Below are 17,596 nucleotides of genomic sequence, written 5' to 3'. Positions count from 1 at the left end.
TAACTCCTCATCGATGGCAGAGTTTGTGCAATGATTCCACTGTAATTCTCATCCTTGCCCTCTGTATATTGGATATCACACATGCTTCCCAGGCTTCTTTTTAAGATTATCTCTCTGTATTTGGTTTTCTGCATTTGGAAATAACATGCCCAGGTATGGGTTTTTCGTATTTATCCTGTTTGATACTCTGATTTTCCTTGATGAGTGGTTTGTTTTCTGCTGTTAATTTTGGAAAGCTCTTAGGCTGTATTTCTTAAAATATTTCTTCTGCTCTATTATGTATACTTCTTGTACTACACATGTGTATGTTACATCTTTTGATATTGTTAAGCAATTCTTGAATGTTCTTTTTCTTTTGTTGTTTATTAAATCCTTTTTTCTGTGTGCATTTCAGTTTTTAAAGTTTCTATTGATTCTTCTTACTCTTCATTTATTTTTGTTGGCCAAGTTGAATCTACCAATGAGTCTATTAAAGTCATTCTTTATTTTTATTACTGTGTTTTACTTCTAGCCTTTTAAAAAAATTAAATTGTGTGAACACTTCTTTTGATTATTTTATAACTTTTCATCTTTGTTTATATTATGTACTTGTTCTTGTAGGTTGTCTTCTCTCTTCATTAGAACCCTTACCATATTAAACATTATTTTTATTAGTTACTTGTCTCACAATCCCAATATCAACTTCATGTCCGAATATGGTTCTGATTCTTGGTTTCTCTTTCTGGATCGAGTTTCTTCTTGACTTTTGCTTTTTTTTTTTTTTTTTTTAATTTATAAGTCTTCACATATGTTTTTTAAATTTATTTTTTGCTTATTTTCAGCATAACAGTATTCATTATTTTTGCACCACACCCAGTGCTTCATGCAATCCATGCCCTCTATAATACCCACCACCTGGTACCCCAACCTCCCACCCCCCAAACCTTCAAAACCCTCAGATTGTTTTTCAAAGTCCATAGTCTCTCATGGTTCACCTCCCCTTCCAATTTCCCCCAACTCCCTTCTCCTCCCCAACTCCCCATGTCCTCCATGCTATTTGTTATGCCCCACAAATAAGTGAAACCATATGATAATTGACTCCCTCTGCTTGACTTATTTCACTCAGCATAATCTCTTCCAGTCCCGTCCATGTTGCTACAAAAGCTGGGTATTCATCCTTTCTGATGGAGGCATAATACTCCATCGTGTATATGGACCACATCTTCCTTATCCATTTGTCCGTTGAAGGGCATCTTGGTTCTTTCCACTGTTTGGCAACTGTGGCCATTGCTGCTATAAACATTGGGGTACAAATGGCCCTTCGTTTCACTACATCTTTATCTTTGAGGTAAATACCCAGCAGTGCAATTGCAGGGTCATAGGGAAGCTTTATTTTTAATTTCTTGAGGAATCTCCACACTGTTCTCCAAAGAGGCTGCACCAACTTGCATTCCCACCAACAGTGGAAGAGGGTTCCCCTTTCTCCACATCCCCTCCAACAAATGTTGTTTCCTGTCTTGCTAATTTTGGCCATTCTAACTGGTGTAAGGTGATATCACAATGTGGTTTTAATTTGAATCTCCCTGAGGGCTAGTGATGATGAACATTTTTTCATGTGTCTGATAGCCACTTGTATGTCTTCATTGGAGAAGTGTCTGTCCATATCTTCTGCCCATTTTTTGATACGATTGCCTAATTTGTGTGTGTTGAGTTTGAGGTGTTCTTTATAGATCCTGGATATCAACCTTTTGTCTGTACTGTCATTTGCAAATATCTTCTCCCATTCAGTGGGTTGCCTCTTTGTTTTCTTGACTCCTTCCTTTCCTGTGCAGAAGCTTTTGATTTTGATGAAGTCCCAAAAGTTTATTTTCACTTTTGTTTCCTTTGCCTTTGGAGACATATCTTGAAAGAAGTTGCTGTGACTGATATCGAAGAGATTACTGCCTATGTTCTCCTCTAGGATTCTGATGGATTCTTGTCTCACGTTGAGGTCTTTTATACATTTTGAGTTTATCTTTGTGTACAGTGTAAGAGAATGTTCAAGTTTCATTCTTCTACATATAGCTGCCCAGTTTTCCCAGCACCATTTATTGAAGAGACTGTCTTTTTTCCACTGTATCTTTTTTCCTGCTTTGTCGAAGATTATTTGCCCATAGAGTTGAGGGTCCTTATCTGGGCTCTCTACTCTGTTCCACTGGTCTATGTGTCTGTTTTTATGCCAGTAATATGCTGTCTTGGTGATCACAGCTTTGTAGTAAAGCTTGAAATCGGGTAGTTTCTTCTTGTAGCGTGATGTCCCTAGTTTTATTTTTGTTTTTCAGCATTTCCTTAGCGATTCGGGGTCTCTGCTGGTTCCATACAAATTTTTGGATTATTTGCTCCAGCTCTTTGAAGAATACTGGTGGAATTTTGATCAGAATGGCATTAAAAGTATAGATTTCTCTAGGCAGTATAGACATTTTAACAATGTTTATTCTTCTGATCCAAGAGCATGGAATGGTCTTCCATCTTTTTGTGTCTTCTTCAATTTCTTTTATGAGTGTTCTGTAGTTCCTCGAATACAGATCCTTTACCTCTTTTGTTAGGTTTATTCCCAGGTATCTTATGGTTCTTGGTGCTATAGTAAATGGAATCGATTCTCTAATTTCCCTTTCTGTATTTTCATTGTTAATGTATAAGAAAGCCACTGATTTCTGTACATTGACTTTGTATCCTGCCACATTGCTGAATTGCTGTGAGTTCTAGTAGTTTGGGGGTGGAGTCTTTTGGGTTTTCCATATAAAGAATCATGTCATCTGCGAAGAGAGAGAGTTTGACTTCTTCATTGCCAATTTGGATGACCAAGTGGGATTCATCCCTGGGCTACAAGGATGGTTCATTCTCAAATCAATCAATGTGATAGAACAAATTAATATGAGAAGAGAGAAGAACCACATGGTCCTCTCAGTCGATGCAGAAAAAGCATTTGACAAAATCCAGCTTCCGTTCCTGATTAAAATGCTTCAAAGTATAGGGATAGAGAGAACATTCCTGAACTTCATAAAATCTATCTATGAAAGACCCACAGCAAATATCATCCCCAATGGGAAAAAGCTTGCAGCCTTCCCATTGGATCAGGAACACAACAAGGACGTCCACTCTCACCACTCTTGTTCAACACAGTATTAGAAGTCCTAGCAACAGCAATCAGACAACAAAAAGAAATAAAAGGTATCCAAATTGTCTTTTGCTTTTTAATATTTTGTTGGACAAGATGTATCAGGTAATATAATGGAGATACACAAATCTTTAGTAAAAACGTATGCTACTTTATAAATTTAATTGTTAAAATGTCTAATATTTATGTTAGCTTTCCGTACAAGAAGCTTCAACTTACTCCTCTAGTGTATTTTGTTTTGTCATCTTTCTTGACTTATGGCGTTTCTTATATGCTGCTCTTGGAGATAGACTGTCTTTGAAAATGTTCAGGTGTAATCCACCATAATTAAACTGGAGCCTTGCAGGAGTGGTGGTAAGGTGTTAGTTTGTATGAACATTCTGTAAACTTCAGCTTTAGTATATATTTTTTAATGGCCTTGTGTCATAGGTGTTTCCATCCCTTTTCCATTGTTGTTTTTCCCTCATACCCTATTCCTTTCTCTAACTGCAACATTCCTTATCTATTTATTCAAACTCCTGTTCCTTGATGAGAAAGCTGTTGTTACTATTCTTTTATTTTTTCCTTTCAAGAAAATTAGAGAGGCTAGAGCAAGGAACAGGAATGGTAATTTGAAAATATATAGCACTCCTATGTTTATTGTAGCATTATTTATAATAGCCAAGATATGGAAGCAACCTAAGTGTTCATCAATGGATTAATGGGTAAAAATGAAACACACATATACCCATGCACATATACAGAGACACACACAATGGAATAGTACTTACCATGAAAAGAATCAGATCTTGCTATTTGCAACAGCATGATCGGCCTAGAGGGTATTATGCTAGATGATAAATATTTCATGATTTCTCTTTTACATGGAAGGCCTGAAAGTTAACTCCTGAAGATCTGCAAGCTTAGTCTTGGCTCTCATGTGCTATGGTATGCAGAAGGCCCAAAATCTTTTCAACAAAGAATTTATAGAGTTCTAGAACCAATTGATTCTCAGCATCCCCACATGTGTCTACCATTTCCCAAGAGAAAGTCTTCTAGCTAAGCTGATGCTTTGTTCAAAGTCTAAGTGAAAACTGTCAAAGTTCTTCTTCTATGCTTCCTCTGGCATTTCTGCCATGCTGGCCCTGGAACACACTATCAGGTAATTGTAGAAATGTTGGCACATAAACTGCACCCTGTCCAAGTGAAGCTTGAGCTGTGAAAAATCTTCACAGAGGTGTTCTGTTTTCTCAGTTCTGCCTATAGCTTGGCCAGCTGTTTTGTACACTTGAGATTATTCACTGAAGCAATGATAGCCTGGCCTTGGGAGCCTGAACCCAAAAGGGCAGGGCAGCAGTAGTAGAAAGCAGCAACAGTGGCTCCCCAGGCTGGCTGGTGACCCCATTATTTGTCACTTTCTTTCTTAGGTTTCCATTTCTGCCATCTTACCTCAAGTTGCTCTATGGTAAAATCTCCAAGTAGAAGTTGGTTAAATCATCATGTCAGTTGCATGGAATTCATAGAAGCATGGTCCTCTTATCAAATGAAATTTGTAAGTATGGAAACATATAGAATGCATATGATATTACTTTATTTTGAAATTGATTACACAATTCAAATATAAGCATTTACTATTCATACAGTTTGAATATTTGTAGGAGAAATTCTTTTTAGGATACATCATTTTTTCTCACAAGAAATAATTGTGAAGTTAATTTGTTGCCATTTGTCAAAGAAAATTTTAATTTTAACTTGGTTTTCACAAAGTGTGACCTTGAAAGTGATTTGTCTTTTTAACAAAGGAAATGGTGAAACATGTGCTGCCAAAATAAAATTTACTGTTTCTTCATTTAAAGTTCCTTCTGAAAACATTCCATACACCATCTTCACGCATAGCATGAAAATAAAACACCAATATTAAAATGAAAGGTAAAGGACTTTGTGTCCTAAACAAAACTAACTTCTATGCACTCTGTCCAATAATAACCAAATAATTTTCAGTTAATTCTGTCTCTAATTGCCAACAATAACATTACTTTATACATAAAATGAAGAGAACTTAGAAGCATTCGTATCATGCCTTACATCATTTGGATTATGAATGGTCAATATGCAGTGGAGTAATGTTAATATGCTTTAGAGAAACCGAATTTGGGAAGTCCATGATATGGATGCAAATTTGAGAAAAGAGAGCTTGCTTATATTTTACAAGTTCAACATTGCTGAGTAATCAAGTTTGCTGAAGATAATTCATCAGTTGGGATCCTTCAAGAATGAGAAATTGACAGTTAAATTGACAATTGCATAAAAAAGAATAAATTACTAGCTCACATGACAAAGAAGATGGGCATCCTAGAAAATATTTTCCAGGCAGCTTTTTTACTGATTCTTCCACAAATCAAGCTAATTGTTGATCACACACCATATAACATAACATAGATTTTTATTGAAAAATAACTCAATAACTCCATTATTTGTCACTTCTTACAGTTTCACAGAGCATTTTCTTTCAATTAAATATCGTTCCTGAACAAATTCTAGCATCAATTTTTGTATAGCCATATCAGCTCAAAAGTTTGATGTCATTTTTTTTTTCAAATTACAGGCAACTTTGATGGCTTTTATCACAGATAGAATGAACAACTATATCCTACATCAATTCCTCAGAGGAAAAATGTATAAGAGTTTGTAAATAATGATTTGTGTTTGTCAAAAAACAAATCAGTTGGTGTTCTGGGAAGAAAATTGTCATCATTAATACAAGGAGCTATTTTTTTAATTTAATTTAATTTTTTTTATTTTTTATAAACATATATTTTTATCCCCAGGGGTACAGGTCTGTGAATCACCAGGTTTACAGCACTCACCAAAGCACAGCACTCACCAAAGCACTCACCAAAGCACATACCCTCACCAAAGAACTCACCAAAGCACATACCCTCCCCAATGTCCATAATCCCACCCCCTTCTCCCAAACCCCCTCCCCCCAGCAACCCTCAGTTTGTTTTGTGAGATTAAGAGTCACTTATGGTTTGTCTCCCTCCCAATCCCATTTTCTTTCATTTATTCTTCTCGTACCCACTTAAGCCCCCATGTTGCATCACCACTTCCTCATATCAGGGAGATCATATGATAGTTGTCTTTCTCTGCTTGACTTATTTCGCTAAGCATGATATGCTCTAGTTCCATCCATGTTGTCGCAAATGGCAAGATTTCATTTCTTTTGATGGCTGCATAGTATTCCATTGTGTATATATACCACATCTTCTTGATCCATTCATCTGTTGATGGACATCTAGGTTCTTTCCATAGTTTGGCTATTGTGGACATGGCTGCTATAAACATTCGGGTGCACGTGCCCCTTTGGATCACTACGTTTGTATCTTTAGGGTAAATACCCAGTCGTGCAATTGCTGGGTCATAGGGCAGTTCTATTTTCAACATTTTGAGGAACCTCCATGCTGTTTTCCAGAGTGGCTGCACCAGCTTACATTTCCACCAACAGTGTAGGAGGGTTCCCCTTTCTCCACATCCTCGCCAGCATCTGTCATTTCCTGACTTGTTGATTTTAGCCATTCTGATTGGTATGAGGTGATATCTCATTGTGGTTTGATTTGTATTTCCCTGATGCCGAGTGATATGGAGCACTTTTTCATGTGTCTGTTGGCCATCTGGATGTCTTCTTTGCAGAAATGTCTGTTCATGTCCTCTGCCCATTTCTTGATTGGATTATTTGTCCTTTGGGTGTTGAGTTTGCTAAGTTCTTTATAGATTCTGGACACTAGTCCTTTATCTGATATGTTGTTTGCAAATATCTTTTCCCATTCTGTCAGTTGTCTTTTGATTTTGTTAACTGTTTCCTTTGCTGTGCAAAAGCTTTTGATCTTGATGAAATCCCAATAGTTCATTTTTGCCCTTGCTTCCCTTGCCACAAAGGAGCTATTTTTTAAGGACAAAGTGCAAATACTAGATTTTGAGTGTGGTCAAATCTCTAATATGACAGGCACAAGAAAAATTCCAAGGCATAAAGAGATATTCAACTTGGCTTAAATTTTATAAAATCAAACAGAATTATGTAGTTGAATCTCATCACATTGAATTCATTCAATGTTTCAGTGCAGCTTTACTTTATTATATAAACTTGTCTTATGTTACTATTTTCTGTTAGATGTTACTAGGTTTCACAATGCTTTTCAAGGTTTTCTAAAACAACAACAACAACAAACAAGCAAACAAAAAACAAAACAAACAAACAAAACCCTGGCTTGTGTTTTATCTTGTGTATTCGCTGAACTACATAATTGTTTGGCTCTTAGCTACCAAGTTTCACATTGAGTTTAAGTGGACCTCTTTCAGCAAAAGAGCACACACTGTACAAATCTTACTCAACTTATTTTAACTTTGCTTCCTTGTTCTTCCAGTTTAAATCATTTCAACTTGAGATACTGTGTGTAATAAATCACCTGTTTGGAATGAAGTAGGGGATAAATGAAAAAATAGAATAAAAAGTACTAGATTGATTCAGCTGGCAGTTTACATACTGTGAAGAAAAATTATAGGAACTGCTTAAGCATTTTTCATTGCAGACTCAAAGTTTATGTTGATTTTTTAAAATGTCAGTTACTTTTACCTTAAGACATCTTGGTTGGAAGGTAGCTTGGATCTTGCTGCTACTTTTCCACTTAAGGCAATGTACTTTACTTTTAAGTAGTTATTTATTCCTTCTATTAAGTTCTGTAGTTATTCTTTTTTTTTTTTAAAGATTTTATTTATTTATTTGACAGAGAGAAATCACAAGCAGACAGAGAGGCAGGCAGAGAGAGAGAGAGAGAGAGAGAAGCAGGTTCCCTGCTGAGCAGAGAGCCCGATACGGGACTCGATCCCAGGACCCTGGGATCATGACCTGAGCTGAAGGCAGAGGCTTAACCCACTGAGCCACCCAGGCGCCCCAGTTCTGTAGTTATTCTTTTATTAGTCTACAACAGGCATTCAACAGAACTGTGTGTCCAGTGGTTTAATAATCATTATTTGCCATCACCGTCAGCTTCATGATAACCTTGAGTATGATCTGTGTCATCTGAAATATCACCACTAGAGCAATTAATTAAAAAAAAAAAGTTGCTATCTGTCAGTGGATGAATCGAGAATGTAAACTGTCAACCAATGAAACACAAAACTGCAAGCTCCCTCTCTAGGAAGCACAGATTTGAAAAACTGAAAACATGCTGGAAGGACAAGGGATACTAGAGTTTTTAAAGGGGAAAGAGGTGATTTACATGATGTTTTAAGAAAAGGTGATTGACTGGTGTTGGTATAGCTACAGTTACACTATCTACATGTGATTGGTTGCTCGAGCTAGTGTTAAGTAGAAAGTCTATTTATGGGGTGCCTGGGTGGCTCAGTGGGTTAAGCCTCTGCCTTCGGCTCAGGTCATGATCTCAGGGTCTTGGGATCAAGCCCAGCATCAGACTCTCTGCTCAGCAGGGAGCCTGCTTCCCCTTCTCTCTCTGCCTGCCTCTCTGCCTACTTGTGATCTCTCTCTCTCTCTCTGTAAAATAAATAAATAAAATCTTTAAAAAAAAAAAAAAGAAAGTCTACTTATGTCCACTTTAACTAACATACAGCAGATGTCTTGGCTTTTAGCTGAGTTCAGCAAAAAGTCCAAGAATTTGAGAAAGAAAATGTACATAAGCCTGACTTCCTCTACATTCTCCTGGCTCCATTTTAAATAACTCTCTTAGCAATGTTTATTCCATGTTATTCTCTCTATTGTAAAAACACATTCTTTTTGTATTATTTATCAGAACAACTCTAGGTCATTATATTTTTTGAAGAAAATGTGACTGACCAGTTAGCCAAAGAATGTAAGGAGCATCTGATTCTAGAATATTTGATTCTATACAAATCCTGGTTGGGAGATGATAGAAACTAATTTTATGGCAGTGTTTCCATTTTCCGTATTGGATGTACAGATATACTCTCAAGAGAAGACTCAATGTTCCATGGTAGTTACCCTTTGTTTTACCACCTATATTATTTTCATCTACTCATATTTCTACTTCATCCTATATGCTCTTGTTTAGCCAAACTGTTTGAATACTTATTGGGATTTAGAAATATAAAAATAAAATATAAAATAGTTATAAATGGGTTTGAAGTAAACTAGAAGTAGAAGGAAACCCCTTCATGCTATAAATATCATTTATGTATATTCTATACTTAACAGTTAGCGTTCTTGTTGGTGAATACATGAATGCTTTTCCCATAAGCTTGAGAATAAGGTAAGCATTTTTACTTTTATCCTTTTTTATTCAACATTATGTTTGAGATCCTAGCAAGCTCAACAATAGAAAAAATGAAATAAAATGTGTACAGTTTAGAAAGGAAGAAATAAAGCAGTTTTAGTCACAGTAAATATAATAATCTACATGTGAATTCTTAGGATATAAAAAAATACTAATAGGATTAATTTGGTAAGTTCAGGGGCACCTGGATGGCTCAGTGGGTTAAAGCCTCTGCCTTTGGCTCCAGTCATGATCCCAGACTCCTGGGATCGAGCCCCGTGTCAGGCTCTCTGCCAAGCAGAGAGCCTGCTTTCTCCTCTCTCTGCCTACTTGTGATCTCTGTCTTTCAAATAAATGGATAAAATCTTTAAAAAAAAATTGGTAAGTTCATTTGTTACAATATCACTACCTAAAATACAATTGTATTTCTGTATATTATAATAAACAACTATAAAATAAAACTAAGATGAAAATATCATTAAAAAAAGTACTGAATAATATAAAACATCTTTGGAGGTATGTAACAATAAGTGTAAGACCTCTGTAGTAATACTGACAGAACTTTAATGATAGAAGTCAAGGAAAACTTAAATTTATGTTTTAATTTAAAATTAAATTCATGTTTTAAATTATAGTCTCAAAGACTCTATATTGTTATGAAATCTGTTATCCCAGAAATTATTATTGTAATTAGTACAAATCCTGACAAGTTTCTGGAAGAACTGACAAAATGATTCTTTTTTTTTTTTTTAATTTAAATCATAGTTAGTTAGTTAACATATAGTGTAATATTGGATTCAGGAGTAGAATTTAGTGATTCATCACTTACATAAAATGCCCAGTGCTCAACACAAGTGATTTTTAAAATTCATATAGAAATTCAGAGAATCAAAAAATAGTTCAAATAATTTTGAAGAAATTTTATTTTTTTAAGCTTTTTGAAGAATTATCTTAAACATTTTGAAAAATCACACAACTTTATTTCATAATCAAGACATATTATGGTATTGACATATGATAGATTAGTAGATCGACTGAAACAAATAAGGTGTCCAGAAATAAACATATTTATATGGCCAATGGATTCTTTTTTAGAATTCTTTAATTTAATTTAGATTCTTTTAGAATCTAATTAAATTCTAGAATTTAGAATCTAATTAGATTTAATTTAGATTCTTTTTTTAGCACTAAATCTATTTAGAGGAGAAAGAAAGTCTTTTCAACAAATTGTTGTGGTACAACAAGCTATTCATATGTAAAATAAACTCCTATTTCATCTCCCACACTATTTGAGATTAATCTTTGTCATTAATCTCAAAGCTAAAACTACACATCTTTTGTAAAACCACACAGTAGAATATCTTTACAAACTGGGAATAATCAAGATTTCCTAGAGAGAACCTAAGAATTATGAAAAAAGATCATTATTTTAAAAAAAAAAAAAAAGCTCAGTTCACCTGTGTGGCTCAGCCCACTTTTGATTTTGACTTTGATTATTATCTCAGGGTCATGAGATCCAGCACTGGTCATGGAACCTGTTTAGGATTCTCTCTCTCCCTCTCCCTCTGCTCCTTTCCCCCCTCTAAAAAAAAAGCTAAGCAACAAACACAGGTATGAAAATGAACAGGCAAGCCACAAAGGTGGGAGAAAATAAATGTTATGTTTAACAAAAGATATGTTTCCAAAATACACAAAGACTTCCCACAAATCAATAATGGATAAATGATAAAATCAGCAAAATATTTTAATAAAGACTTCAGAAAGGAATTATCCATTTTACAAATAATTATATAAAGAAGGATTTAGGGGCACCTGGGTGGCTCAATGTGTTAAAGCCTTTGCCTTCCGCTCAGGTCATGGTCTCAGGGTCCTGGGATTGAGCCCCACATCAGGCTCTCTGCTCCGCAGGGAGCCTGCTTCCCTTCCTCTCTCTTTGCCTGCCTCTCTGCCTACTTGTGATATCTGTCTGTCAAATAAATAAATAAAAACCTTAAAAAAAAAAAAAGAAGGATTTAGCCTTATTAGTTGTTAGAGGAATGCAAATTCAAATACAGCGCTAGTGGCTGAGGGGTTCAACTCTGGTCAAAAACTTATGCATGGTTTTTCAGGCCTAATCATAGACAATTAGGAAGGTTTACCTGATAGGCCTCTGGGGGGAAAGCTGTACTCCCCATAACAGAATTGGCATACCTAGCTAACACACTGCAGTCTCTGAAGGGAGTTGCAGTCAAGTACTCAGCTCCTCTCTGGCTGGTCATGCGCTTGCATTTCTAATCCAGGCACCTATATTCCAAAGATTATATAAATGGATAGGATCATCAAAAAGATCATGTCTTATTTCAGATGATGTATTTTGCTTAATTCACCTAAATAAAATTGATGTTACTTCTCTTTTCAGTAAGACATTCGTTTATTATTATTATTATTTTATTATTATTAGATAATTATTAGAAACCCCCTCTTGTTTTGCACTATATAATGCTGGGTCATAGGGATGGACAAGATCTGTCTTCATGGAGTTTATGGTTTCCTGAAGAAGACTGTCATTAAAAGGATTTGTCAAAAGCGTTGAGTTTTATGACAAAAAGAGCAAATGGATTTATAGTAGGAATACTTTTTAAGAAAAATATAAACATTTCCCTAATGATTATTTTTGAATGAATAATTGAAAGTTCACAGAATAATTTTAAAAGATTTTCATGCTCTTTAGTGTTATGTCATATTAAAGTAGCCTGTATTAAATTTTTAAAATAGATCCCACAAATGTAATACTATTATTATTATTATTGTTTTTATTGTTTAAGCAGTTATAGGAAACTTTTTTTTTAAGAGAGCGAGGGGGAAGGGGCAGATAGAGAGGCAGAGAGAGGACCTTAGGCAGGCTCCATGCCCACCCAGCACAGGGCCCGACTTGGACTCAGTCTCATAGCTCTAAGATCATGACCTGAGCTGAAATCAAGAGCTGGATGCTTACCTGACTGAGCCACCTAGGTGCCCCAATAATTATAGAAAACTTAAAGAGCACTTTATTATATAGTTGACATTGTTTAAGTACTTTATATGGTTGAACTCTATTCTTTCTCAGAAGTCATTCTGAGGTGGGTGCTAATGCTGTCCCTGTTGTAGAAATTATAGTTTCTATCTGTAAGCTACAAGAATTTTCTAGTTTGAAAAATAAGTGTTGACTATTAATAATATCATTATTAAAGTTGTCTATTTTTAATAAGTTAATGATTTTAGGCATACAGGAAGAAATTTTGAGAAATGATTATTTGACCAATTTTTAAAAGAATTTCAATAATATTTAATGTAATTAGATTGCAAAATAACAAAGACAGAAATTACACTATGGTGTAATTATTGTGATTTTTATTTTGCTAAAGAGAAAAACATGACTAATGAACCAAATTTTTTGAGGAATTGCTCTTTTTCTGCCCTTGGTTATAAAAAAGAGGCTTTTTCTCTAAGACAATTATGACACCTTTGTCTTCTTCATTCATTCCACATGGAATAACATACATAGTTGTTAAATCTGGGCGAAAAATAAAACACTGGGCTTAATCTACAGAGCTGCTGCTTCTCTGCAATTTTTGTCCAATATTTAAGGGCCTGCCCTGATCAGTGCTACATGTAACTGGGTGGGTGAGTCAACTTATTTCTGGACCTTGGTATTAAAACTGTTATATTTTCTGACCTAAGATTTAGGATAAATAATGTTAAATTTGTTGAGCTCCTTCTACCATTCCTTTGTATTACTTTTAATTTTTTCAGACACTGTATAAGAGATGCTATCCGTTGAATCTTGTTGACAAACATAATTTACACATTATTTTTATACAGTTATCTTCTTTTGAAATCCATTATTAAATAAGAATTAAATTTTTATAATATGGTATTTGTGGCACAGTTTAAACTGGTAAGTATGAAGATTACCTTTGTAAAGAGTGATGTGCATTATTACTTTCATACTACTTTACATATAAAGATGACAGTGTCAGTTGATATTATGACATGAGAAAACGAAGGGTAAATGAAGTACAAAATTTAAAAATCCAGCTGAGGACTTTATGTTTGAATGGATAATAAATTAACAGCCAAAATTTCAAATCTAAATATTTGAATTCAGGCCTGAACATTAAAACAAGATGAGTAAGTCCCAACATAAATTACAAATTACAACCATTTGAAACTTCCTTGAGTATACTAGAAAAATAAATTATTCACTGACTGATTTCCTCAGGAAACTCTTATAAATTAAATCCTGATTTAAGTCTTTTTTTTCCCCTCCTAAAATGGATTAAAAGACAGCTTTTATAAAAAACTTAATTAGCACTTCTACTTTATAATGCTAGTACATATGCTACTTATGAAATCTTCTTTGGGAATATTCTCATCTTAAGGTAGATCAAATTCTCTCTTAATAAGAAGATCTCAATTAAGATTTCTTAGACATTTCTTGTGATGAGGCAAATTAAGGATTTGTTGATATAAGCAAATGATTTATATATTGATTTACTTTGCATGGCACATTGTTGCTTTAGCAGTAGGGAATGGTTATTTAAAGAGCTAAATTGCTCTGCAGGGTGTAGATGGAGCCAGGCAATGAATGGTTCCAATCAAGCCACCCACATTTTGGCAGGATGTCTGTGACTATGGAATTATGGATGCCATTACCCAAAATGTACTGCTAATTGTAAACTCTATTCTGAATCCAGGAGAATTTAAAAGACTTTTGACTGGTAAAGACTTATAGCCGTATCGAATCTCTATAATTTAACCACATCAAAGCATCTCTTTATTTTCATTAAAGACTATCATAAGACAGCCGACTATACTATATACATGTGCACACACACACACAAGCACAAACATATCAAACACTGGGATTCAGACATATTTCTTGATGTATCAGGGAGATGTAAGGCTAAGAGACCTTTAATATGAAGATAGGATTTACATCATTCTGAGAGAAGGATCCAGACATAATAGGCTTAACCCAATGTGAACCCTTAATCATATTAGAAATAATCGTTTATTATAGAGTATATATTGTCTGTCATACCATTTTTTTCCTGAGTCAGGACCTTTGGGTGTCCATGTATGGCCTAGGACAAAAGAGTCTTACAAAAGTAATTCAGAAAAAACCATGGCACCTGCTACCCTACTTTGGTAATTCATAGATGATAAAACCCAAGCCAAAGGTAAGAAGATATTCATCTTATTCACTCACACTAGTCCTTAATGGAAGCCCTGTGTGAACTGCGCAGCAGCCCTGTGTGAACTGGGCAGCAGCCCTGTGTGAACTGGGCCACTCAAAAGAACAGGAGAGTGATCATATAGAACTATGAAAACAGGGAAGACCAAGTGGTCTTGTCAAGCCTAGCAGACTCTGCCAGCACTGAGGTACCCAGTGAAGAATGACACTGGCTTAGCTTGTTTGTTTTTTTTTGTTGTTGTTGTTTCCCTTTTTGGCTACAGAGCTGCAGCCAAACTCAGTAGGAGGTTACAATGATAGCAAGCTTAACTCTTACAGAGAATAATTGAGAGAATTTGGGGGAGTTATTTTTCAAAGGTACAATGGCATAACATTTTCTAGAAATGTTAAAAGATGATAGCCTTTATATATAATAATCACATATAAATATAATATTTTGAAAATCCTAAATTACAAAATGAGAAACTAAATCTTAAAGTCTTAAACTGTATAACAAAGAAATTACGAATTACCTATAAAAATAAGATTTTCACCCACAGTATATTTCATATCAGCCCCATACATGCAATAAATCAGTGGTAAAACATATTCAAACTGCAAAGGGAGTGGGGGGCAACAACTGCTCACCTAAACTATGCCTGAAGAAAGGGCTAAACAAAGAGCATCAGAAATGTATTAACTAAGACACAATGTTAGAGTTTCAATCTACCAGGTCACTGCTGAGAAAATTTTGGAAGAATCATCTTTAACAAGTTAGATCCTGAATCAGAGAATGTTAAATAAAGAACAATAGTGTATAATACATGAAAGATATGATGGCAACCATCAAAATCTGTTAAGCAATGGAAACACTTTTCTCTAACATTGAGATGTTTGTTTCAAGAACTCCAGTAACTTGGATTTATATTTTCATTACTAATATGCCCAGTAAATAAAAATACATTTAGTAAAATATTTATGGAGAAAATATATCTGTTCACTTAAAAATTGGACTATGCTTCTCTACCTAGACAGAATTCTGTGTTTATCCACATATAAGATTTAGAGAGTTAATTGGAATCATTAACTTATTTTAAGCCCCTACTGAAATTCTCCTGAATTCAACCTGTATTAAACAGCTGCTCAGATTTTTTTAAAATTAGGAACCTGATTAAAACATGTTTCCTTTATGGTTTTAAAATTCTATACAATAAAATTAAAATGACTTAGATTTAAAGTGATTCTAGTTTTAAAGTCCAATTCAGATCCTCAATCTACAAAAAATAAATGAAAAATGTATAAATATATTTTGGAATCAATTTCTGTATCTTCAGACTTGAACCAGAAGCTAGGGTTATTTTCATTCATTTCTTTTTATTTTCTGATAAAAGCATTAAGCAGGGACCTTATAAATTTCATGGTAGTGAGGAATGTTCTCCCAGCATTACTAATTGGTCTAAGGATGCTGGGTAAATATAGGGCAGGAGCAAACTGGCAAAAAATCAACTTGGAATATAGATGGGAAGGAGACTAAGAGAAGACCATAAATATTAATTAACTGGAGATTTTCTTAACTTGCATATGCTTTTACCAGTCAGCATATATGATTAAATTAACACAAGAAATTCCAGTTAAAGACTGTTCTTAAAATCCCTAAGGGGAAAAAAAAATCCTAAAACAGTTCTACAAAAAGGGATGGAAAGGGATGGGAAAAGAGTACCAAACAGGTAACAGACTACATTCAGCTGACGTAGCAATATAAAGACGAGTATTACTGAGAGATAGAAGAAAGAACTTACTAAGAAAAGAGGTTCATTGCCTCCTAGCCATAAAAATTGAGGAATTTTATGGGGGGATTTTAATATGTTCCAATTCTAGAAATTGTGGCTCTTCTTTTTTTTCCTTTAAATGTCTAATGCATTTTCCCTCAATTTTACTCTGTTTCCAATTTCTCTACCTCTTCATCCAAATTTTTATTACTAGTGTGTTTTTATCATCTCACAATTGGTTCTTAAACCATATAAAATTCTCAGATTTGATGATTGGTTCTAGAAATTTATGTCTTTAGTAGTTGTGTTTACTGGTTATATTTATAAAATCAGCATTACCCATGGAATTATATAGTGGAATGGATCCAATAGAAAAATAAATGTATTCTTGTCATTAATTCATGTCTTATGTGCGACAACATTCAAAGAAGAAAACAAAGCACATACTAGGTACCAATGTTTCTTTTGTCTGACATTCTCTTTTTCATGGCTTTTCTTTGTGGAGTATTTCGTCAAATAATATATGTTTTGGGACGCCTGGGTCGCTCAGTAGGTTAAAGCTTCTGCCTTCGGCTTGGGTCATGATCCCAGGGTCCTGGGATCCAGCCCTGCATTGGGCTCTCTGCTCAGCAGGGAGTCTGCTTCCCTTCCTCTCTCTCTGCCTGCTTCCCTGCCTATCTGTGATCTCTGTCTGTCAGATAAATAAATAAAATCCTTAAAAAAATTTAAAAATGTGTTTTTCTTAACATAATCTTTATAAAAAGTAAATTTTATATATTCTTTTACACCCCAAAATAACTCTTATTCATAGCGGTGTTCATTTGGTTGAGATAAAAATACATGATTATCCTTTAATACTTATAGTTAACTAAATGCTTGTCGGAACAGCCCACTATATTATTTATTAAACCTGTTTTATTATGTTATTTGGTCATGTATATTTAATATTTAAGAAATCTCTTTTTATTATTGTTCTCTTACACATCTTTTTATCTTTAAATCAACTCAGATGATCAGCCTTTCATCCTGATCCTTCTAACACCATAATGTACTTAAAATTAATGTCATGTTTGGTTGTTGGGTTTATTTATGAATAAAAAATTTTATGTATTGGTATCAGTAACTAAACTTGTGTTGGTTTCCTGGCTCTTATGTAATTGTCATACCCTGACATGAATGAGAATACCATTGTGACTCTTCATTTCTTTGCATAAATCCATATTTTCATTTGGCA

Source organism: Mustela putorius, unplaced genomic scaffold (genome assembly GCF_011764305.1).
Source record: "Mustela putorius furo isolate JIRA1106 unplaced genomic scaffold, ASM1176430v1.1 tig00003898_pilon_pilon_pilon, whole genome shotgun sequence".
NCBI lineage: Eukaryota > Metazoa > Chordata > Mammalia > Carnivora > Mustelidae > Mustela > Mustela putorius.
This window is presented reverse-complemented; position numbering follows the sequence as displayed.